Source organism: Polistes dominula, unplaced genomic scaffold, assembly GCF_049000335.1.
Source record: "Polistes dominula isolate Pdom_NZ unplaced genomic scaffold, Pdom_raw_medaka contig_6, whole genome shotgun sequence".
Lineage (NCBI taxonomy): Eukaryota > Metazoa > Arthropoda > Insecta > Hymenoptera > Vespidae > Polistes > Polistes dominula.
This window is the reverse complement of record NW_028301069.1, coordinates 182,945-207,579: the sequence shown is the minus strand read 5'-3', so window position 1 is coordinate 207,579 and position 24,635 is coordinate 182,945. Positions and strand designations below refer to the sequence as shown.

Below are 24,635 nucleotides of genomic sequence, written 5' to 3'. Positions count from 1 at the left end.
AATCTGCCCCCGTGGCTTTTTTTGACTCGAACTTAGGAGATCGATTTGGTGTCGAATAAAAATAATTCACCCCAAATTTGAGCTCTTTTACTCAAACGGTTCTGGAGATTTTCAAAAAAACCTGTTTTTTCGATTAAAATCGATATAAATTTTTTTTTTATAGTAAAATTCAAAACTAATCAATGATTACTTTTTTTCTAGTTCTAGGAGTCTTAGACATGAAAAAAAAATATTATCATAATATTTTAACGAAAAGCCGATTTTTGGCGGACGAAAGAAAATTAAATTTTTTTTTTTTTAGCTTTTTTGAAATATGTCAGTCACCAAAATTTGTCAAAAAATGTCTTTTATACTCCTCTACACTCAGGAATTTTCTTGAATTTTTTGAAGTTGTGGAACATTATGAAAAAAATTAAAAACTCATTTTTTTTTCTAAAATCTCAAGTTTTAACTAACTTATATTTTTTTTTTCAGTTAAAAAAAAAATGTGAAAAAATATTTTTTTACTCAAAATACACTTTGCCAGAAATAAACATAAAGATTATTATAAAACAATTAAGATATATTCCGTCTAACGTAATTAGAAGGGGTATAAATTATTGAAAATACATTTAAAGATAGTACTTATATATTCTTTATACGGTTAGATATTATTATAAATCATATGCAACAAAAATAAAAATTATAATAAAAGATGTAACTATATTAATCTTCATCACTGTCTTCATTCACTAGGACACTAATTTTTTCATCGATGAACAGGCGACTCAGGATCTCAGCAGGTCTTACAATTTTCACCAAATATCGAGCGTAAGATAAATAATATATGATAGCAGCAATGTGAGAGCAACATCCAACAGTCCCACATAACACGATAAGTTTTGAAATCTTTCAGCGAAAGTTTCGTTAAATATTTCCAAAAAATCTTTCAGAAGCCTTACAGGCAACATTCTAAAATATTTTGAAAAAGATTCACAAAGATTTTACAAAAATATTTTAAAAACATTTTTACAATATTTTACTGATAGAGTAATCTTTTGCAAGTCTCTTACAGGACATTTGCGGACATTTTCACCTTGTAAAAAGATTTTTTAGAAACCTTTTTGAAAGGTTTAAAACTTTTCAAGAAATGTTTTAGAAAGTTTATAGAAAGTTTTTATGTTATGTGGGGTGCGTCTACCATTCGCACAATCACAACAATATCGAGTTATTCCGGAAATATCGTTCTTATCTGGCTGATATTCAATAAAACAACGATATGTCTTCGAATTATTATGTCGAGATCTGACTTTGAACTTTATAATATTAGGTGTAATTTTTATAATGGAATGTGATTATTCCGATTTCATCCATCATCTCAGCTAAATACGATATAGCTTGAGACATTTGATATGATCCAGTGAAAAGAATTTTGAGTTCTTGCTCTGATAATTCTGGAAAGTCAGTTAATTGCTCTTGAAGTTATTATCGCATAAAATCGATCCCCCAAGTGCCGAGTCAAAAAGCCACGGGGGCAGATTTCCCATACTTATCCGGCTATACCCTTTGGAAGTAGTAGCGGCAGATGACCCTTAAAACAAGTATTATAGTTATCTCGTCTGTAACTAACGAGGAGGAACAGCAATTCGAAATACCCAGAAATTTAGGTCTTTTGAAATTTCATGGAAGTTTAACCGCCTTCGCCAGAATTCAAGAAAGTTGCGGCCAAACTAAAAAAGCTTGGACAAGTTCGCAAAACATAAATTAAATTAACGAATGAAATTCGAAATGAATGCCGTTGATGAAAGTGGAAACATGGCATTGGGGGATTACCTTTTAGAGGAAATACAAGAATCACAACAACAGAAAAGGACTGCAAGTAACAAGATTAGAAGAAAGTTTAGTAAAAAACAAAAATTTAAATAAAATTTCAGAGAAATTCGTGATTGAAAAATTTTTCTGGTAAAAAGGCCAGTAAAATTCAATAGTTGACAACATATGAGAGTAAATGTGAAAGATTAGATGTAACAGAAGATATCATATATATTTAGGGGATAATTTATTTAGGGTGAGAGGTGCGAGAGTGACCATACACCCAGTTTAATCCTCTCTAATAAAGATTTATTTAAAACAGGTATTAGAAAAGGTACAATATTAGTTTCACAATCTGACGGTTACAACTTAGATGAGCGACTAAATTCTTACGACTGTTACAACTGATAAAACTGCGACTGTTACAACTGATATCTAACTACGGCTACGACTGCTACTGTTCTACCCCTACGACTGAGACTACATTACTTCTACGACTGAGACTGCTTTTACTTCTACCACCGAGAACCGCTGCCCTCTTATTTCTTTCCATGTCTTTTTATATCAGAAATCACCTTCACCCCTTTTTTGAGAGGAAGAAGCTTACAAATCTTACTTTGACCAATAGCATAAGGATCCACCCCATAGTCCACCGACAGGCTGCATCCTATGGTTTTCGGTAGATGGAAACTATGCATGTGGCTGTGCGCGCTCATCAGCGCCGCGGTCGTCTGAGACGGGCACCGCGCCGGGGGCCCGATTCCCCCGGGCCGAATTTAGCCGAACGACGTTCAGTTCGAGATTCGACTGTGAGGATGGCGATTGAGACAATAGAAATTAACTTACTGTAGAGAGATATAAGCAAGACTCGATATTTGACCTGGCATACCTAACGGCTTACTCTTGATAAACGATACTGACCTTCGCTCTATTGGAGACCTCATCCTCTCCAAAGTGGTGACCCTGACGTGATCTTTTGTGATTTACGTGTTAAACTTAAGTTAGTGTCGTCTTTGTGTATGCTCTTAGTTGCTAGGTGTCTTTGTGCCGTCCGTGGTTAACGGCCAGTTCCGCGCAGTACCCGCCACGGGTACCGGACTCAGCAAGACACCGCTGACCAGCCAAAACCGCGGGACTCGCGGCCTCCAGCCTCCAGCAGAATCCCTGGAGTCGGGAGAATAGAGCATCAGGATTTCCTTTGTTCATTTCCTTTGTTCATTTCCTTTGTTCTCTTTGTCTGTCCCCGCTTTGTCTGTACCGGTACCTCTTACCTCTCCTCCCCTCCCTACAGCAACGTCTTCCTTCCAAACCAGAGACGCTACATCCTCTTCGTCTTTGTCCGCCTGACGCTCACCGCGCTTGCGCCGCGACGCCGAACCGAACCGGGACGGTGTCCCCGACAGCCGCCGGAACGGACCCTGAAAACCCGTCCGCCGCGCGCATTTTGTCGACTCGGTAGTTGGACTTCTCTCTCTCTCTCTCTCTCTCGGTAACCGACTCGGCCCGAAGCGTGCCGACTACAAAGCGGCCCCATGCACCGCGCGTCGCCACGTTTCCTCACCCCCCACTCCGGTCGACGCTGAGGCCGGCGCTCCTCCGAGAGATTTGACACAGGACGAAGAGACCAGGCTCGCGTCAGGAGCGCCAGGCGTTTCGGGCCCACCGCCAGACACTCGTTACGGTGGGATCCGTCGAGCGTTGCGTGCTTCCTGCCTACTGGAGTATCAACCCGAGGCTCTGGTTCGCACAGGTCGAGGCCACGTTCGAGTCCTACAGGATTCTCTCAGATCGCAGCCGGTACAACCTGCTGACAGCAAGCCCACCCCGCCGGAGGTCGCTCAGGAGGTCTTGGACATCATCCAGCGCCCGCCAATGTTTAACCGCTACATGGTGCTCAAGGAGGCGGTTCTGGAAGCGGCTAGCAGCTTCCGAGGACAGGCAGCTACAAGCAAGCATAGGCCAGCTCTTTCTCAGCTATTCAAGCGTCTGACCGCCGTCCTAGAGGACCGCGGCCCCAGACGCGCCAGGCCCAGAAGCCTACTGCGCCCCGCCCCCGCAAGCAGCGGCAGTCGGCGTTTCTCCCGGAAAAGCGCTTGCACGTCATCGACTGGACGTCTAAACTTCGGTTCCTCATCGACACGGGCTCAGCGGTCTCTTTGCTGCCGCGCGCCTTCTTCAAGCGGGACCTTCGGCGAGGAACTCCTCACTCTCAGCGCAGCCAACGCCTCCACCATCAGCACCTTCGGCACTCACGTGATGGCCTTGGATCTCAACCTTCCGAGGCCTTTCTCTCGGAGGTTCATCGTCGCCGAGGTACACGACCCCATCTTGAGAGCGGACTTCTCCGCGCCCATTTCGGCCTGGCAGTAGACCTGCAGAACAGGAGGCTCCTCGACGCGGACCTCATCCACCAGTCGGCCGGCACAATCCTCTCGGCCCAGAATTATTCGGTCGCGGTCATCATCCTGCCAACCGTCGCCGAAGGGACTTTCGCGGACCTCCTTCGGGAGTTCCAGGACCTGGCCACTCCGGGAGTACGACTGTGGCCCTGCCAAATTTGGACGTCTACCACTACATCACCACCTCCGGGCCTCAAGCAGCGGCACGTCCCCGCCGCCTCCACGGCGAGCGCCTTCAAGCAGCCTGCGCGGAATTCCGGGCCCTCCTCGACATGGGCATCGTACGCGAGTCCAAGAGCTCCTGGGCTAGCCTGCTTCTGCTGGTGGCAAAACCCGGACGGCTCCTACTGCATCACGGGGAACTCACCTCAGCTCAACGGCCGCACCGTGCCCGACAAGTACCCGCTGCCGCGCATAGAGGACATGCTGCTGGAACTCCAGGGGAGACACCTTCTCGGTCGTCGACCTAAAGAAGGCCTTCTACCAGCTCCCGATCGCTCCGGAGGACGCGCACAAAACTGCGATCACGACGCCATTCGGCTCTTTGAATTCACGAGGTCTTCGCTCGGCCTGCGCAACGCTGCCCAGTCGCTCCAGAGAGCCATGGACCACCTGCTCCGAAACCTTCCTTTCGCTCAGAGCGTACCTCGACGACATCATCGTCGCCTCCCACGGCGAGGATCAACACCTGGATCTCCTCAGGACGCTCCCTCTTCACGCTGCGGTCGGCCCAGATCAGGATCAACCCGGACAAGTGTGTGCTGGCCAAGAAGGAGGTCACCTACCTCGGCTACGTCATCTCAGCCGAGGGCTGCTGCTCCTCCCGCAAGCAAGATCTAGGCCATTAGGGGCATTCCCTCGACCTACTGACTCACGACAGCTCAACGACCTCCTCAAGGATCTGCCGCAGTTGAAGAAGCCAGTGCCCCTCGCCTCGGTCGAGCCTCGCGCAGAATCTCTTTCGACGCATGCAAACAGGCGCTGGCAGAGGCAACCGCAACATCATTCCTGCGTCGCGACGCCCGCCTCCGTCTGCTCACCGACGCATCCGGACGTAGCTATGGAGCCGCCCTGGAGCAATCCGACCCGGACGGGCGTTTGAAGCCCCTCGGATTCTTTTCCAAGAGGCTCTCGGACACAGAACGGCGATACAGCACCTACGATCGGGAACTGCTAGTAGCGTACGCAGCGGTCAAACACTTCGCCGGCATCCTCGAGGGGAACGTTTGCACACTGCTCACCGACCACAAACCGCTCTCTCCTCGCAGGCCACCAGCCTCTCGGAGAAAGCCTCCCCTCGCCAAGCCAGGCAGCTCAACTACCTACTGCAGTTCCCAATCACGCTGGCCTACATCAAGGGCCTGGATAATACCGCAGCAGACGCTCTCTCAAGGGTCGAGGCAATCAGCATGCCTTCCGCCGTAGACGCGGCCACCCTCGCCCGGGAGCAGGCCAAGGACCCGGACCTCCCGCACCCCTCCTAGAAGACGCCTCTCTCGCGCTGCAGCCTCCTGAATTCGACGGGACCCTCTCTCCTCTGCGCGCGCAATGGCAGTTCCATCCGCCCGAACGTCCCGCGCACCCTGAAGAGACCAGTCTTTGAGGCGCTGCACGGCCTCTCGCACCCCAGCGGCCCGCTTAACTACTCGGCTTGTCGCCCAGAGGTACGTTTGGCCCGGAATGAACAAGGACGTCAGCCGTTGGACCAGATCCTGCGTGCCGTGCCAGCGCTCCAAGGTGCAACGTCACAACCAGGCAGCCCTAGGGAACTTCGCAGCCCCAGATGCTCGCTTCGACCATCTCCACCTGGACCTCATCAGGCTGCCCCTGCACGCGGGCTTTCAGTACTGCCTCATGGTAGTCGACCGGTTTCAGGTGGCCGCTCGGAGTTCCTCTGCCCGACCAGCAGGCGGAGACCGTCGCCAGGGGCTTTCTACGAGCACTGGGTCAGCTCGTTCGGCACGTCGCTGACCATCACGACCGACCAGGGGCCGCAGTTCGAGGCAAAGCTTCTTCGCAGCCCTCGCCAACATCATCGGCGCGGAAAGAATCCACACCACGCCTTACCATCCTCAGGCGAACGGTATGGTGGAGAGGATGCATCCGCTCCCTCAAGGCTGCCTCCGATGTGCTGCTCTCGCACCGCCTTTTGCCGCAGGCGCATGCCTACAGTCCTCTTGGGTTTGAGGACAACCGTCAAGGAAGACCTCGCAGGCATCCCCTGCAGAGATGCTTTTCGGCGCCTCCCCTCCGCGTCCCCGGAGATCTCCTTGCCGCAGAGAGCCGCACGGACACCGACGCTCCCTCCTTCGTCCTCAGGACCTCTTCGCAAGCTGATGAGGAAGCTGCGAGCCGTCCCGGATCAAGGCACGTTCCTTCGCACACGCCATTCTTCTTACGAGGAGCTGCGTTCCTGTCCCTTTGTCTTCAGGAAGATAGAAAACCTTGAACCAGCCCTATACGGGCCCCACAGAGTCCTTCGTCGCCTCCAGCGAACAGGCGTACCTCGTCGAGGTCGACGGAGTGCCTAGGACCCTCTCGACCGCCTCACTGAAACCGGCCTACCTGGGAGTCCGCCGACCAGCCTCAAGACGGCACCCCTTCAGCACCATCCGCGGGAGTTCCGCGCCCTTCAAGCTCTCCAGCGCAACACCTCTCGCAGGGACCGCCCCGGTCATCTTGAAGTCAGCCAGTCCTCCCACCCCCTCTCTCATCAAACTCACCAAAGAGTAACGTTCCGCACGCTAGTGGCGTCCAGCACTGGTGGGGAGTAGCTGTGGCGGTGCGTGCTCAGCAGCGCCGCGGTCGACCGAGACGGGCACCGCGCCGGGGGCCCGATTCCCCCGGGCCGAATTTAGCCGAACAACGTTCCGGTTCGAATTCCGACTGAGATAGCGATTAGACAATAGAAATTAACTCACTGTACGAGAGATATAATAAAGACTGATATTTGACCTTGGCATACCTAACGGCTTACTCTTGATAAACGATATTGACCTTCGCTCTATTGGAGACCTCATCCTCTCCAAATGCATAACGAAACTTAATCTAGCACATCGGAATGTTACCCCTTTTTATGGCATCGCATATGTTTTCGCAGGTATCGGAAATTCTTTAAAGGGTCCCTACACTGCACACATGGTTTTTTATTACACCAATATCCTAATAACCCTCAAGGTTCGTTTATGGTTTTACTGGCCCACCTAATCTTTTCTTTAATCTTGATAGATTTTTCCTTTTCAATAAAAAATAAGATCTACAGAAAGGACTGAATACTAGTTTTTGTCTACCTCGCTGCTACACTTAAAACTCTTCTACATATATATATATATATATATATATATATATATATATATATATATATATATAAAATTCATTAAATTAAGAGTGGAAAATTTGGAAAGAAAATTTCTTAAGAACGTTTGCTGATAAAGGGGTGGTCTCTAATCATACAGGCCATAAATTATAGATTTTTAAACGGCTCTCTTCTGGATTATCAATTAAAAAAGGAACGTTTACTAATGAAGACAAACAAAGACATAGATAAGATTACTGTGATAAATTTAATAGCTGCAGGGTTACCATAATCTGTTAGAGAAAAGCATAGACAGAGAAAATTTAAAAGATGCACAGGACTTATTTAATGAACTAAAGAGATATGAAAAATTACCGAACAAAAAAGATATAGACAATTACAAAACTACAAAGAGATATGACAACTACATGATTAGATGGAACAAAAAGTATTGACGGGAAAAAGCCATGCAAAATATGTGGAAAAAAAAGGTAGAAGTTAAACCGATATCATCCAGAAAATTTATGTTGGTACAAAACAGAAAAAAATAATGTAGACAATTAAAACTTCTCTACAAATTCAATATTAGAAGTTGAACTTAACAAGTGATCAAAAAACTAGGATTCTTACCATTAATCAAAATTGACGTACTACTAAATAACCTTCTAGAAGTTAGCAGGAATTTATGATCCTGGATCGCAGGTGACAGTGATAAACTTAAAAATGATACGTGTGCGTATTACGTGATACGACGATAAAAGATCAACCAAGTAGCACCTTAAAATCGATTAATAATAAAGAGAAAACAAATGGACTGATAACTTTAAAGGCTAAAATACTAAACGAAGAGAAAAACATAACTGCATTTATAATAGAAAGTGATGATTTTGATTATGATCTTATATTGAGTCTAGATACTATAAAAAATTTTAAGTTGACTTATGATCACGATTTTAAGAATAATACAATTAGAAGAATACAAAAAAGACAATAGAAAATATAAAATTATAAAAACAGAAGAAATACATTCTTTAAAAGAATATGAAGTAAACTTTAATGAAGGAATAGATATTAACCAATTTTATTTAAACACAATTAAATCAAAGAAATAGAGTACTCTGCACTATTGGACGATATATAATACAATCTTCGCAAAGAATAAGTACGATGTGGGAAGAGTAAAAAATTACGAAGCGTTTATAGATTTACAAATAGAAAAATATTTCAATAAAAGACCATACACACACACGCACACAGATGTTCAATTGAAGATCGTATTGAAATAGAAAAACAAGTTGCTGAACTTTTAAATCGTGGAATGATTGAAGAGTCATATGGACCTTTTTGCGGCATCCAGTGACACTGGCGTTTAAAAATGATGAAGACAAAAAAAATCGTATGTGCATAGATTTTAGGGATTTAAATAAGATAATAGTTTCACAGTTTCAACGTTTTGCTTTGATAGGAAGATATATTGGTACAAACTGTAAACTCTAAGTACTTTACAACTCTAGATATTAATTCTGCATTTTGGTCAATACCTTTAAGAATATCTGACAGACCAAAAACAGGATTTGTAACTCAAGAGGGACACTACGAATGGACGTGCCTCCCTTTTGGCCTGAAAACATTTCCTTCAATTTTTCCGAAGGATATTAGGAAATATCATAAAAAAGTATAATCTATCTAGATTTGCAGTCAACTATATAGATGATATATTAAGACACACCTCAATTCACAATCACACGTTTAAAAGATAATTTAAAATCAATCAGAAGAATCTCCAACACCACAAAATAAAAAAAAAATATAAGACAATTCCTGGGAAAAATAAACTTTCATGGTAAATTCATTCCAAATGCTTCCATTACACTTGAACCTCTACACAATTTACTCCGTTAAAATATATACAATTCCATTGGTCAAAATGAATGTCAAAAAAGAATTCGAGATAATAAAAAATTATTTGTGCTCTAGTCCAATTTTCGCGATTTTCAACCCGGAATTGACCCATATCTATCTACACGGATGCCAGCACAGAGGGAATAGGAGCTGTTTTAAAACAGACCCAACCAAATGGAGAACAAAAACCTGTATCATATTTTTCAAAGAAACTAAATGATCATCAAAAAACAAGAAAAGCCATTTTCCTGGAATGTTTAGCTATAAAAGAAAGTTTAAAATTCTCGCAACATTAGGTTTATTAGGAGATTCCTTCACAGTGTATACAGACCATAAGCCATTAGAAAAATTAAATGTCAAAAAAAGAACTGATGAAGAATTTGACGACATGATACATTATTTGTCGCAATACAATTTTGAAATAAAATATAATCCAGGAAAATCAATCAAAGAAGCAGATTGCCTCTACTAGAAATCCAGTTTTAGAAGAATTTAAAAATAATGATGACAATCTAAAAAACGGTAAATATTATAAAATTTCTGACCGACCGCGTTTATTTATTATTCAGATCATTTATTATTATCATTATTCAGATTATTCAATTTTATTTCGGCTGTCTCCGTAGTTTCTAGCCACATCTTGAATGTATATATAGATATACGAATACCTAGTATTTTAAAAGTTAGTAGTTTAAAAGTGTACCAATATTTTTAAATGATAATGACATTTACTAAGTCCTCGTCCAAAATAAAGATAATTTTTATTTTTATTTTTAGGTATTCTCGTGGTAAAGTATTTCCACAAAATGCCTAGTCAATTTTGAAGAAAGGAACTTTTAAAATATCGCTTCTTCTTATATTTATCTTATGTTTTTTTAAACATAAACTTTTATCAAGTGGCGTTGTAGCGTAAATATACCGTGTTCTTGCTTCTCACTTCGACGATTAGTATTCGATTTTTTGTGGGAAAGTTTTGGTGGAAAATCCGTGATGAGACATCCGCAATGTCGTCTTGTAAGTTTAATTCGGTTCAGAATTTGAACTTTTGTAAAAAATATTTGACCGCGTATAAAAGTATGACAAAATATAGTGGCAAATTTATGATCAAGATATGAAAGTCTTGATCAAAAAATAAAAACCTAAAGAATTGTAATGATAAAATAAATTCAAGAATAAACAGGATGAATCATAGTTTCGTGTCTTACGAAAATGTGCGTATATAAAACAGAAGAGTAAAGCTACAAGAAATGTTTTTCTTTCTTTTGTCACCTTGTCATAGCGTGAGTACAAATTATGAAAAAAGTGTGTGTTCGTGCGCGCGTGTGTGTGCTTAACCGCAGTGGTTCTTAACCGATGTTCCGCGAAATTTTATGAAAGTTCTAGTGTATATTTTACCTTATTAGTAAATATATTGTTAAAATTTGCAAAAATCAACGAGCTAAGATATAGCACTAAAATTAACAAATTACAATTTTAGAAAAGAGTTAAAAGTTAAAACTTTTAATAATATATTATTTTTAAATTAATGTTTTCTTTTTTTATTTTCTATTTTTATATTTATCTATTACTTTTATAATACTTATAATTAAATGTTAAATATATTGTATTATAACATGTTATGTATAATGTATAATCTATAACTTTCAATATTAATAAATGTTAGAAGTTTACGCACATTTTTTTTCTTAGTTTTATTATCTTAATCGTCTTAATGATTTTAGTGTTTCGCAAATTTTCCTTCTAATCAAAAATGTTCAGTGACTTCGAAAAGGTTAAGAACCACTGGCATAACCGAAAACAACAAAACGATCATAACATCGAGTGTGAACTTCAAAGAAAAGGAAAGTTAAGAAGAAATATGATGAAAAAAAAATGACAACAGACGATAGAGGGGGTAAAGAAGAGGTAGCTTAAAAAAGAATTTAAAATTGAATCATATTGCGTGTATATTCCGTTTAAAATAAATTAATGTCGACATTTCGAGAGCGTAAAAATCAGATGGAAAAATTATAATTATTATAATTATATATATCTACTATATATATGTAAAGAAAGTGTACTTAGTTTGAATAACGCGAAATTTTATAAATAAGAAGGTAGTAGAAAAGACGCTTCATTTACGATTATAGACCAGATTGAATATTTAAATAAGACAAATAGATTTAATAGCCCACACATGGGGACTCGTCTGGGATGGAGGGTCTGTTTCGTAACACGTTCCACAGTCATACAACGCCACGAGAAAAAATTAAAGACGAAAGATTTAATAGACTAAGAAAGTAAGTTTGAAAAGTGAGGAATAGATATAATTTTCGTTGTTTTTTTTAGGTAATATTAAATTGTTCGTTTTTGTAAATATTGTATATAGGAAAATAAAGTTAATGTAGTAATAAATTTTTTTCAGAACAACACCTCTCGTGCTATTCTTGAACATTCTTTTTGAAACACTTCTATTTTGGTCATATATATATATATATATATTACTATTTGATATACTGGTAGCTCTCCTGTAACACGGTATCCTATAACACAGTTTTCTTTCAAAAAAACTTTGTCCAAAACTGTATTTCTACAGCTTCGAAGAGGCTTGCCGTCTTAAAGATACAGTGTTGCGGAAAAAATTTTTTTTATCTCCTCAGCCTAAAAACAAAAGTCTCATACAACACGGTTTTACACAACACGGAATTTTCTAGGAACCTATCTACCGTGTTATAGGAGGGTTACTATATATATTTTATACCGTACCTTATAAAATTGTTTATTGTTGTTCAGCATTTGATTATTTCAAAAATTGTATATTATAATTTGTAGGGAAAATAGCTTTAAATACTAAATATTACTTTTAATGAAAATAAACTTGATGATTACAGCAATATTCTTGAATTGAGTAATATTAATTTACGCAAAAGAGCACCATAAAATATGTGGGCCATGAAATAATAAAATGCCGTATGCAATGTATTAGCTCTCGTGGATTGACCTCTAGCACACACACATTTTCAATAACCAATAATAAAATAATATTAGTCGCGAGTAATATTTAATTTTACTAAAATATATTATCTCAAATTTGATTATCGGTAAATTTATACTTTTACATCATTGATCAATCTTGATTAAAAATTTCACAGATTTAATATAAAAAGAATTACAGACCTACCAACGAATGAAATGGCACGCTTCGCTTTCTGATCTTATTTATAAACCTATGCTTGTCCCTACTCCCTGAACCGGTTATTTCCCATCAACAACGAATCGCTTTTAGGATATGCGAACTTTGTTCCTTATTGGATACTAATACCAACATCCACGAAGCTCACTGGCTTAGGAACTAACAATAATAAAACTAACAATTCCTGACCTTCGATTACGAAACTTTCGAGCATATTAGATAAAAAAACAGAAAATGGTCTAGAACGTTACAATAAAAATAATTTTTCGAGTAAAAAGAAATCCATGTGTATAAAAAGGATTGCTTAAAATAGGTGTATATTACGTGATAAGCTTAAGGGGACCTTCTACTCTGCTATTTAAAAAAATTTTTTTTTTTTTTTTTAAATTTTTCGAATGTATATATATGTAGAAATATTGTGTTAAAACTTCAAAAAGATCCGATGTCTCTAACTACATTTTTGGTGCCTGAACGTAACTACCTCGGACCGCTTTCCTGAGCGTTCGGCGCGCACGGACGACTCTTATCTTGTTCAATCCCTTTCTCTTCATTGTATATTCAAACAGTTTTTTTTATTGTAATCTGTATAATGCTTCAGGTCAGGTATATTTTTCGGGGGATCAGACATAGAGAAATATATAACTGTCTGAAGATGATGATATATAGATTATTAAATTATGATGATGTTAATGGGCTAATAATTTGAATAATACGTGGCCCATTGCTGGGCCCATTATTTGGCCAATGATCAAGTACCATTAATGGGCCGATGATAACTACCAATAATGGGCCGATGATAACTACCATTAATGGGCCGATGATAACTACCAATAATGGGCCGATGATAACTACCAATAATCGGCCGATGATCAACTACCATTAATGGGCCGATAATAACTACCATTAATGGGCCGATGATAACTACCATTAATGGGCCGATGATAACTACCATTAATGGGCCGATGATAACTACCATTAATGGGCCGATGATAACTACCATTAATGGGCTGATGATAACTACCATTAATGGGCCGATGATAACTACCATTAATGGGCCGATGATAACTACCATTAATGGGCCGATGATAATTACCATTAATGGGCCGATGATAACTACCAATAATCGGCCGATGATCAACTACCAATAATCGGCCGATGATCAACTATTATTAATCGGCCAATGATCAATTACCATTAATGGGCCGGGGTTATCATTTGGATATTAAGCCCTCTATGGGCCATTAGAAAACGTCAATGATCGGCCGTTAGTTGTCATCCTTTGCCCGGCGATTGGCCATCCAAGGGCCTGTTTTCAAACTTTGTATGTTTAATTATTAATATCACTTGACTTGAAAAAAAAAAAAAATAAATAAATAAAAGAATAACTCCACCCCAACTTTTCACCTTTACCAACCCCTACCCCAACTTCTTCTTCATATTCTTCTTCTGCCTCTTCCTTTTCCGCATTGTGTTTACACTTTCCTTATTATTTTCATTTCAATTCTCATTCTAATATCTACAAGGAAACATTTTTATTTCATAAAAGAAAAAGAAATGAGAAATGTTTAATTGATCATTGAAGTTGAATTTTATAAAATAACAGATTCCCATGTTCTCAACCCTTTTCAAAGTTTGTTTGCATTTAAATTTATTTTCATTTCAACTTGTTCGTACACTTTCGACGGAGACTGTATCTTTCCTTACAAATAGAAAGGGATCATAATATCTCACGATTCATAAAAAAAAAAGATAATAATAATTACCATACGTGTTCCATCGACTGGTGTAAGTACCTCAAAACTAAGGCACTGAAGCAAAAATACAAGCATCCTCCGGCACTTTCTAAAGATGTACAGAAAGTGCTAAAGCCTATTTATGAGGATCTGACTAAGACAGAACTGCTGGAAAGATGTTTAGGTAGACATACGCAGAATAATAATGAAAGCTTTAATAACTGCGTATGGAACATGGCACCTAAACACCTGTTTAACGGCAAAAAAGTTGTTGAAATTGCGTGCAAAGTTTCAGCATGTATCTTTAACGAAGGATTTCAAACAGTGATGAAGATAATGGAAACGATGGGCATGAAACTTGGGCCAGGAGCGATCGACTTTACTAAAAGACGCGACGACCGACGTATCGAATCTGCGAACCGTCGAAGCTCTGAGTGCTCAAAAGATGCCAGATCAAAGTGGAAGAAGGCAAGACTGGAAGAAATTGAAGAATATGAACAAGAAGAAGGTCTATTGTACGGTCCAGGCATCGCAGATTAAGTTTAGGTAAGAATTTTTAACGATTTTGAGTAGAAAAAAAACTTTAAACGCGTTTATCTCGAAACTATGTTTTGAAATACTAGCCCCATCGTGTCTCACGAACCAGTAAACCGATTCTTATAAAATTTAATCCACATATTCTACACATGAGCTGTAACAAATTGACGGAGAGTTTTTTCTTATATTTTAATTTTTACTATTTATTTTTTTTTAGTCAAAAACAATAGAAAAAAGGTCATATTTACGTTTTTTTTTGAAATTTGTCCACCATTTTTTTCTTAATTGATAAAAATTTCATATATTACTGTCACTTTGTAGCTGAAGTCATACAGAATATAAAACCATTTTACTTTTATGTTTCTCAAGTTCTGATGGAGCTACCAAAGCACTAAAGTTTTAAGGTGTTTTTTTATACTACTGTTTTTGCAATAAAAAATTAATTAAAATGAAAAAATAGAAATTCATTTATATAGTTTAAGACTCAATTTAACAAACCCAACAACTTTTAGATCGATATCTTAAAAGATATAAATAGTTTTCTTGGAAAAAATTCGCGAAAATAGCCTTTCTTTTAGGTGCTCAGAGTAGAAGGTCCCCTTAACTCCTGGATAAACGGTTAAATGTTCAGATAATCTACATATTACCTACTAGTTACTCGTTAAAGTGAAAATAAGATTTTTGCTAGAACAACAGCAATGTTTTTGTAATTGTATAAATTAATATAATATTATTTATTTATTTTTCGATATCTAAAAGATCAAGTTTAATACAATCAACAAATTAATTTACAGAATCGATCACTAATCAATTAAAAAACTATAATAAGAAGAATTAAATGATTTAAAATATTATTACAATTAAAGAAATGAATTTACAAAACATATGATAATATTATGCTTATTAGTGCGATATAAAAATTATTGTTTGTTCTTCATTAAATAGCAAGATGTAAGATAGTAAAATGCAGAAAACTTTTGATTCCGCACTTTAAAAGAGCATATCCATTAATCTACAGATTAGATTAGTAATTTGTACATAAACGATTTTTGAGCTTTAGCGGTAACATATATACATGTAACACACTTTTAACAAAATCTATTTATAAGTGTGAGAGTTCGTCGCTTTTATATACCTATTATTGGTAATCGTAACTCCCTATGTTTTTTATCGAAATCTCCAGACCATTTCGGATAAGATAAAGACTGGATCTTTCGATACTTCCTGACCGAGAATATTCGTAGACTTAGTAAGCATTCATAATGCACAAAGCAATATTATCTGATGATGTAGTATTTCAAACACGATGAACGCTTTCTTTCAGTCGCGACGCTATTGCATGCGCATCCATATTCATATTCATATTCACATTCAATTGCTGCACGCACAAAATAAAGGCATTTACTTGATTCTTATAGATACTTTCCAAAATGTTCCTGCATACACACGCACATACACTCTTTATACCTCATTTTTCCCTCATCCTTACATATATTGTTGAAAAGGATTCAATCTTAACAGGTTAGATTTCTTAATATTCTCTTAACCCTTTCGCTACGGTGGGCCTCGCCGCGAAGTACCTCGTCTAGAACGGAGCGCCGTACCGAAAGTGGGAACATTAAGCGCGCGCAGTCTTTAGCATTCGGAGCCTTTTGTCTCAAAAACGACTTTGTGACATTACTTTTAGAAACAAAATGATTTGTGTTCATAATTATGTGACTATAGTCTATGACTATAGTCACCCGTCGCGTATAGGTGGTCATCATGTGACGGGTGACTATAGTCACCCGTCGTGTGCGGGTGTCGTTTTGTGGCGGGTGACTATAGTCACCCGTAGTAGTGAAAGGGTTAAAACATCTTCAAAAGGGTTATTTTGATGTAAAATACAAAAAAACGTCTCAGATTGCTGAAAAAATTTTACAAATTTTAAATTGCAAAAGATACTCAACGAAATTCAATTCAAACGATTTTAGAGTTTTTAAAAGCGTTAAGTGTTACTTCAAAGACTTTTTCAAAATGCTTTTATGCAATGAGAAAAATTCATAACGAAGAAAATGACAATCACGCAGGAACTGAATTGAACACTTTAAATATTTAAAAGGAAATTTAAAAGATAAATTAAATGTTTCTTTACATATATTTTTTAACTTTTATTTAATGTTAATTTAAAATATTTTTATAAAAAAATACATAATTAATAATACTAATACGTATACTGTTAAAAAATGTTTTAATAATAGAGGCTCATTTTATTTGAAGTAATATTTTTAACTGGCACATATAAATTTAATTGAAATTAAAAAAAATAAAAAATAATCAAAACTTAGTTTTTTTAAATATCCATTCAACGTTAATTCTGATTAAACAAAATGTTGTCAAAAATATACTTAAAATTAAATATATTTATATTAAAAACAAATTATATACAAATAATAGAAACTAGTTTTACTTGAATCAGTAAATTCGACTGACTTTGTCCGTATAGTTTCAGTGTTAATAATACTGTAAGCACATTCTCAAAAATTATGAATAGTAAACTACTCACTCTGATTGTGAGCACTTGTTATACTACTCGCTATTTGATATACATATCTTACAACAGGATTGTCAGGTGGTTTCCGATTGGTCCACTGATTCTTTATATATCTTGCATAGTTGTGGTAGTTCACGAAAATTTTCATTATGGCTTTAAACTTAGCGTATATATTTGAGCTATTTGTTAAAAAAAGCGGTTTGAAATTTCACATAGATATGTATTCCTTTAGCTATAGTAATATAGTAGTAGTAGTGTAGTAGTCTACAATCTAAGCGGCACTGTGTGTGTGTGTGTGTCTCAGAAGCCGCCGATATCTACACATCTTATCTCGACAGGGAAAATTATATTTTTCATTTTCTTCTTTCTTTCTTTTTTTCCTTAATGCGAAGTAAGCGTAATAAATTTTCTTTTTCTTAAGTTTACTTTATATTAATTTTATAAGGAATAATATAATATATTGTTAACGCTGGCTTTTGACAATTTGTTCTTTAAGAAGTAAAGTACTTTGCCTTTGTTCTGGTGGAAGCATGTCAATTTGTTCGTTGTTTAAAAGTAATACCTTAGATATAAATTCTGACTATAACTAGAAATAAATTGATATTTTGATACATATAGAAATATTTTTTGTTGTGTATCATTGAGAGATTTTGCTTTTTACATACCTTTTCTATATTCAACGCAACAGTTTGGTATAATACCTGCTGGCGACATTCCCACCATAAGTCTGGAAGTAGGAGTATTTGTAGATGTTGTAAGAGCGGTGGTAGAAGGTAAACTGTTATTCGTATTCGTAACAACCACAGGTAGTGGTGGAACTGTAAAATCTGCTACTATATGATAGGACGTGCTTGTTAAGATAGAAGGTTCTACTGATACAAGAGCTGTAAGATCATCACATATATATAGATATGTATATAGATATTTATCTATAAAATCTCTTGCATATATTGATTTGCAATATTTATATATAAAAACTTACGAGTGGGTTTAGCGATTATTGGATCAATGGACATAAGAGGATTTCTTGGATCCCTTGGATCTCTACCAAATTTATTAATTCTTGGATCACGGCAAAAGCTACAAAGTTATAAAAGATTAAATTAATATAATAAATTAGAATTATAAAGTAATAATTATTTGAAATAATTAACAATACCTCTCAACTCCTTCTACTGCAGGAAGGTTGCTGCCAAAAATAGGAGGTATCCAAGGGTCAGCAGTAGCAATTCTAATTGGTGGTACGGTAACTGGAGTTATTTGGGTTTGCGGTGGTCCTCTTGAAGATTGATCTAGTCTTGCTAAACGAGGATCGATCTGTTTATCCAATGTTCGAAGATCTACATCTTGATCTAAAAATATAAATTATTTGTCCTAAATTTATTTATTCCTAATTATACTGAATATCTTAATTAATTGTAGTAATACCTTCAAAAAGAGGTTCAGAAGGAACGGCAACTACTGGTGAAGGTCTTGCTGCTGCCGATGGTTCTTTGATACGAGGTGGAATCTCATGTACCACTGGCTTTTCTGAAGATGTCAAAACGCTTAGGTTTGGATTAGCTTTACGTAACATACTAACAGCAGTATGAGGATCCATTATTCGCACTGCTAACTGTGCTTGTAATAAAGCATAGGTAAATTGTGAATTCTGAAGTAACATCTTTCGTACTTCTTTAGTATTATTCTCCACACATATCTTTATGTGTTGCATTAATTCAAACATTTTTTCAGGTGGAAGGGAAGGTACTACTTTATTTATTGCTTCGGAAGCTTTGTCAGCCTGAACTGCCTCTCCATACAGATTCTCAGTATTTGTCCCTGTAAAAGACTCCGCATTTCTATGTGACTCTTTTTCTGTACACGCAATGCTTACGCATAGCGTACTTTTTCCAATTTTGCAACCATTAAAATTTTCTATCGCACTAAATGCTGTCTCTTGATCCTTGTATTCGCAGAAACCATAACCCTTAGGTTTTCCTGTCTCACGATCGAATATCAATCTACAAATAATTTAAGATATCTATTATTAGAGACATTTAATTCATATACATGAAAAATTCTTAATTGTTAGATAATGCATCATCAATAAAAGAAAATAATAACAAACTGTTTTCTAAGAAAAATTAATGAGAAGATTTACTTAAAGGAAAGTACTGGGCCAACTTTGCTGAATATATCTTTCAAGTTCTCCTAGGTTGCTTCGTACCGGATCTTTTCAACTGTAAACAAATTCTCAATAAATCTTCATATTTTATTTCTATTTAAAACTTTTAAAATTGTTAACTGATAAACATTAATATACGAATATGTCTTTTAAGTTAAATCAAAAAGATGCATGCATATAGAAAATTTAGCATAAATTGATGAATCCTTTAAGGCTGGCGATACATGTAAACGCCTAGATTTTGACCGTTTTTTAGAGGCTTATTTAAAATAGAAGGAAAATAAATGAATCGTTCTGAAACTCAGCATGTGTATTCATTACATATTAAAATATAACAATCTGATTTTTTTTTAAACTGGCTGTCGTAGTTACTAATCTCCCCCCTCACGGCGAAACGCATCAATCATGGCGATTTTTAGCTTTAGTTACAGCAATCTAAAAGTTAAAAAAAGTGTCGGAGCGTGTTTATAAAACATGTATCTTCTAGTTGAACTAAGGAAAAACTAAAAAGTAAAAAAATCGTAAATTGGCACGACTCAGACAAATAAGTCTGATTTTTGACCCTTTTTTTAACGGTTTTTGGGTCAAAAATAGCAATTTTAGAAAACTTTTATAGCATTTTTTGAAGTTCAACTAGAAGCTAATACTATAAAGAAAATGTATGCTAAATTTCATAAGAATCGGTGGAAAACCTTTTGGAGATATCTTTCACCACAGTTTGAAAAAAGTCGTTTGGAGAAAAACGCGTTCAAAGTTTAGCGTTCGCGTTTAGCGCCGAGTTGAGGCAGACCACTTAAGGGTTCATTATAATTTATCATTTTGAAAAAATTAATTTTTTTTGCATTTTTCGAAAGTAGACATATGTAGAATTATCATACAAAAATTTTAGAACGATCCGAGCAGTCTAAGTACATTATTTGCGACCCAAACACATAGAGCTATTACAGATAGAGGAGACAAACCATCTGCGATGGTGTAAGTGGAAATGTCTTTGCATGAATATAGCAGCAAAAAACAAATGGTTAATATTGACCTGACAAAAACAGAATTACTTGAAAGATGTTTAGGTGGCCACACATTTAAAATAATAATGAGTGCTTCAACAAATGCGTTTGGGCTATGGTGCCTAAACACCTATTTAATGGTAAAAAAATTGTTGAAATAGCTTTTAAATTGGCAGCTTGTATATTCAACGAAGGTTTTGATCCAATACTGAAAATAATGCACGTTTTGGAGATAAAACTTGGCCCTATCGCAGTCAATTACGCTAGTAACCGCGGCAACACACGCGTGCCCTCAGCCAATTGTTTGAGCGGAGAAGCTTTGATAGAGGCCAGGACACAACGAAAAAAGGCTATAGTGGAAGAAAATGAGTATTTTGAAGAAGCAGAAGGATTACTGTACGATCCGAAAGGATCGTACGGTAATTAGCGGTATTCAAAACTCGCGCGCGTCCGCTTCCATCGATTAGGATTCTAGATCGATACTTATTGTGAGCATCGATCAACCACCAGTAACTATCGAAGTGCTTCTCTAGCTACCCCCAACTCTCGCATCCCCACTTCTCATAGCCCTAGTACGTACATCTTGCTGGGCCAGTACAAAGGGGCATTCTTCCTATTCTTCACCGGACGCCTACGACTACACATCTTGAGGGATTATAGAGGCTTTAAGAATTCACAAAGGACAACGAAGAGAATATCCTAATCTTCAAGACTCGTGAAAGTGAGCCCATTCAACGTCACAATCCTTAAGGTTGTGATCGCTATACTTGAGGAGTGCGAGAGGTGAGATCTTTTCAATATACATATATTTCACATCAACGGTATTTTCCCACGTGGTAACACCACGTGGTGCATTCTTATTGTATAATTAAGTATCATCCAGGGTTTTTATGCCTCAAGGTTTTTCCCTGACGAGTCAATAAAAAAGGCATTGTTTCTTTGGTTGGCTCAAGCACGTGTTTTATTTTACACCTTAACCTAACCCTTTATTCTCCACTTCATAGCATAAACAAATTGCCAGAGGACTCTTAGTTGAGGAATTTCGGCCATAACACATACTGTATGGTGCAGGCATTGCAGAATAAGGTAAAGTTAGACTTTTTAAAAATTTGTTAAAAGAAACTTTAAACGCGTTTTTCTCGAAACAACGTTTCTTCGGTTGGCGGGCATGATATCTCCGAAACTACTCAACCGATCCTTCTGAAATTTTAACCACATACTCTACACATGAATGGCTATCACGCATGCTACAACTAAGTCAAAATATTAATTTTTACTATTTTTTTTTACAAAAAACTGCGAAAAAAAATCAACGATTTTTTTTCTTTTTCGAAAAAATGGCCGTCGTTTTGTTTTGTTTTCATAAAAATTGATAGTTTTAGCATACCTGATAGCCATTGTCATACTAAATTTAAAACCATTTAATTTTTTTGTTTTAGATCACCCGTTCTCAAATTTCGATGCCCGCCAACAGCATACCTACTTTTGATGGGTTCACGTTTGTCAGCCATTTTGAATGTCAAAAAACGTTAAAAACAATAAAAAAAAATTTTTTTCTTGTACTTCTAGAGTGTATTTATCATACCCAACAACTTTTATATGTGTATGTATCCTACAAAGCCTAAAAAAAATCGTGAAAAATAGCCTTTTTTTCGGCGTATAAACCAGAATGAACCTTTAAATAAATTTTTAATTGATAAATAATGCGAATTCCATTCTAAAAATTTACGGGCATATTTTTGAGATATTAAACTAGCTATTTATGAAAAAAAAAATTATATTTTTTTTATGTTACATGTATCGCCGGCCTTAATGAAAAATAGAAAATAATGTAATAATTTTTTTATAGAAAAATAAATTAAACCTATGAACAGATTAAAAGATTAACACTAGAACTACCAACAATTGTTATATACCTATTTTTACCAAATCGGTCATTTTGACCGGTGCGATTAAGTTGGCCAAATATAAAAGTTCAAAGAAAAGTTTCAAAGAAAATAAAATATATTTTACTTTAATATTGCAATTACGTAATATATACATCTATTTACATAAAAGGTAAATAGATAATATAGATAATAGTAAATAGATATAGGGTAAAAAGTACCCATTATTTGTTTTTTATTTAGGCCTAGTTATTATTTTGATTACAACAATTTTTACATAAAAACATTTTTTTCAATGTACATTTACCACAAACATGTTCCTTACGGCCAGCACATATATTCATAGTTTTATTTCCATTAAAATCAATTAAAAATCCTATTTGGCAAGTTTTTCGTATATTAGAACTTTTGAGGCTCTTCAAGAGGTTATTCAAGTTTTCCAGTTCAAATGGATCTTTATACTCTACGCTAAGTTCTTCTGCTAATTGAAACAAATCATGCATATATTTTCACCAATTGTTTCGTTGTGTAGAACCCAGGCATTTATTCCTGCTAAGTCGAGAATGTTAAAAAATACTTGAAGAGGCCACCTTCGAGATCCTGACTTAACACTATACTTTCTGGACATCTGATCCGTCATATCTACCCTGAATTTGGTTTTATTATAAAAAATTATGGTTTTAAGCAGTTTTTCATAGTCTTTTTTGATATTCACTGAATTATGTTTCGTATTCAGTAGTAGTACTTTTTCGTTGGCTTACTTTTATACATTGTCAAAGTTCAATTATCTGTTTTATATACTTCAGATAAAAATCAAGGTAAATTATATTTTTTTTTGTTTGGCCAGTTTCGGCAATTCATTTTTATTTGCACGAATCGTTCCAATCAAAGTAGTCCGTTTTTCCAATAATTTTGATGCCAGTGATTTGCTAGTAAAAAAATTATCGGTGGTTACACTTTCTCCAGCACCGGTAAAAGATTCAATTAACTTCAGGACGACAAACTTATTCAAAGGAATTGATAACTGTCTTGTTTTGTCCTTTCCCAAATACAGGTACCCATTTATTATATATTTACTTAGGACATTAGATGTCAATCAAAAATTTATTCCGAACTTATCGGGCTTGTTCGGAATATACTGCATGAATCGGCATGGCATCTTGCTTTGCTTGGGAAAAATTGTTCGTCGACTGTAATATTTTGTCCTGTTGCGTAACAATTCTTGCTATTTTCATTAAATATAAACCAAACATTTGAAATCAATGCAAATTTATCCGTTTGAAATCGTACACTCTGTTCATTTTTTTATCGAAGCAGATAAATCTTCAAATATCCGTAAACTCCTTTCTACTCATAGTTCTTAAAAAATGCACTGGTCCCTACTTTTTAGACCATAAATAAGATAATTTCAAATTCTTTGCCTCATAAGCACCACGTGCATATAAAATTCTAAGAAAAGCGTAAAACTTTTCTTGAGATAGATCCCATTTTTCATCAAGAACTCGGAAAGCTTCTAGTTTTGTGCATGTTCTAATATGATCTATCATTCGTCGATTGATTATCAAAAACAAAGAACTACTTACACTGCCCTTCATTTTACTTTGTTTTGCATATTCTTTTGGTCCAGCTACTGCTTTGAAAGTACTATTTATTGATCTCCTTCCAGCAGTAGATCCAGGTTTTATTTTTCTCCAAATAGTTCCATCATCAGCAATTTCAGTTTTGTGACGGTTATTCTTATCCAAAGATTACGACAATCTAAAAAGTCTTTTTGGTCTAGGTACATTCAAGATGTTCTCTTCTTCACTATTGCTTTTTGAGGAAATACACACTCCTTCTGATTGATATCTGCTGGTCCAATTTCAGGATCAAAATAATCTTGGTCGATATCCGAAAGGTCTTCTCTTATATTTGTTATGTCCTCTAAAATTTTAGGTATTTTCGCACGTCTCGGCATTTTTAGGGTAAAGTTACAAGACTCGATAAAAATTGTAAACTAGTTATTCACGCGTGCTCGCTGTATCTTTTTATATACAGGGTGATTCTTGTAACGGGAACGGATAATAACTTTTTTTTCAGTAACAATAGAAAAAAATCATAAAGGAAAAAGTTATATGCCACAATAAATGTCAACTTTCTACGACCTTACTTTTTTGAAAATGCATCGATGCTAGATGCAGTTGCAATTTTTTTTTTTTTTTTTAAATGAAATCTAA

General features: G+C 36.9%; 1 pseudogene; it reads right to left on the bottom strand.

Annotated features, from left to right (window-relative positions):
• Positions 1-16,727: 16,727 nt before the first annotated feature.
• LOC107073330 (uncharacterized) lies at positions 16,728-24,376 on the bottom strand (annotated as a pseudogene).
• Between the last annotated feature and the right edge of the window lie 259 nt (positions 24,377-24,635).